A 2,201-nucleotide genomic window follows, 5' to 3' on the forward strand; every position below is an offset into this window, starting at 1 on the left:
AAAATATCACGTGCCACGCAGCAAACAGCAAGCACATAATGCTGCAGTAGCGCACGGTAATGATCATCAGGAAGAAGAGGGAGCAGCCCGCGACAATATTGCAAATGAGACTAAGCGTCTGCCACACTCCATCGTAAAGTCCTTTTCATGCGATCGGGTCGATCAGAGTTACACTGTGGGAGAAAATACTTGTCGATACAGAACTAAAGCGCATGTCATTTATTCAACTAGACAGAGCCTGGTAAGAAGAGAAATTGGAAAAAGTGAAGGAAAAGGAATAAATTCCTAGTTATCGAGAAAAGCATATCTTACCTTGTCGATTGAGAAAAATAATTCTAAGTGCAGAGCAGATTTTGAGTCTGACTAGCACGTATCAGTCCACGAGAAGCTAGATGCTGGGCCCGTCAAGTTAAAGATCAAGTCCTTTCTGTTCAAGTGCGGGTTCGGGGGGCATGGAACGGGGGTGGGGGGTGGGGTCTCCAGGGCTGAGAGGAGGCCGAGGAAGTGCCGGGCAGAAAGGGACAACGCGTGCTCACAGGGCGGGTGTGGCCCAGCGTGCCTGACGCCCTTGGGGACCTCACCAAATTCTCATGCCCCGTGAGACCACGTGCAAACCCATCCAATTACCTCTGTCCCAATTACCTCTGCACCATTTCGCTGTGGATAAAGCACCCCAAACGTACACATCCAAATCATGCATCCCACGTGCGTATTAAGTGCCTACGACACGCCAGGGTGGGCACGCGGGCCCACGGGCGTCTCAGCTCTCAGTGTCCCCTCCGTGTGATGATCACGGCAGTCAAATCTGTTTTCGTTGTTTTTTCTTTTAATATTTTAGGCGAGGCAACCCTTGGTTGACCTCACAGATTGCAAAGAACTTGGCAGCTTACAATCTCTTATTTATTTATTTATTGTTTTACGCTTACAGCACCTGGTCTTCCTAGGTGGTCTCCCATTCAAGTACTAACCAGGCCCGACCCTGCTGAGCTTCTGAGATCGGACGGGATTGGGCTTGCTCAGGGCGGCGTGGCGGTAGACACGGCAGTCAAATCATTAACTGGACTCTGTGTATACACTTTTCCTCCTCCCTTAGGTGACAGACTTGACGGGGAAGGGCCACGTTTTAGCCATCTGGTCTCCCCTTTGCACTCACCAGAGTGTGCCACTTACCAAAATCACCCAATGAATAACCAAACTAAACGGCCCCCAGCCCGCACCGGACAGGAGCACCCAGTCGGCCTCCCCCGAGGCCTGCAGGTTTTTAAGGTCATTTGCCTGAGGTGGCAAAACTTTCTAAATCGGGCTGACAGCAGGACATGAAATGAAATGTTTTTGAACATCTTTGTGCTCACCTGCCTGTAAATTTCACGAGCAGGGTGATCAGCACAAACGCAAATGTCAGGAAGAGCTGTAAGGTCACCGACACCTCACACGCGGGCCAGTCCGGATCGGCTGGCGCTGCTCAGACACAGCTTTGACCCTGACCGCAGACAGCACGCTGCTGTGTGAGCGAGCAAACGCCACCCCACGCCACCCCACGCCACCCCGCCCCGCCCAGCAGACAGACCTAGGACCGAGATGTTTCTTCGGGAACCTGGGCAGGACATGAGAAACGTGTTAGTCTGAGAACATTTTCGTTCGACGGAGATAAATTATGGCCCCCAGAGGTCCCTCTGAGTCCTGGAAGACGCCTGGCCTCACGAAACTGGGCATAAAGGACAAGGACCGAAAGGAAGCCGCGCGCTCCTGCCAGTACTCGTTTCGATTCCAAAAAGGTAGAGAAGGTTGAAAGTTGAGAGCAGAACAGGAGAAACAGGATACTCCAGATTTCTGCTAAGAAAATGCCCCAGAAGTTAAAAATGCTTACCGGAAACCCGAAGGCTGACATGCGCATCACCACGACAGGCTGGAAAATTCTATTCATCTTTGTGAGGACAAGAATCTGGAGCTCGGCCCAACTTTTTCTTAGTAATTCCCTAGTGACAAGCATCGACTTCTCCCACAAAACGAGTGTCCTAATCCCCTGATGAACAAGCCGCTGGGCCTGTGACGCCTGGCTGAATGAGCCGTGATCCCTCGAATGGGGAGTCAGCGCCACGGGATGACGCAACGCGTCGCCCATCAAAGCAGCGAGCCACCGCCTCGGCCCTGGCGCTGTGACGAGAGTGACAGGCTTCGAACGATGTGCTCTTCACGTTAAC

General features: G+C 52.2%; 1 pseudogene; it reads right to left on the minus strand.

Annotated features, from left to right (window-relative positions):
• Positions 1 to 919: 919 nt before the first annotated feature.
• LOC111735215 lies at positions 920 to 1,038 on the minus strand (annotated as a pseudogene).
• Positions 1,039 to 2,201: the final 1,163 nt, after the last annotated feature.

Source organism: Pteropus vampyrus, unplaced genomic scaffold (genome assembly GCF_000151845.1).
Source record: "Pteropus vampyrus isolate Shadow unplaced genomic scaffold, Pvam_2.0 Scaffold19480, whole genome shotgun sequence".
NCBI classification, from domain to species: Eukaryota; Metazoa; Chordata; class Mammalia; order Chiroptera; family Pteropodidae; genus Pteropus; species Pteropus vampyrus.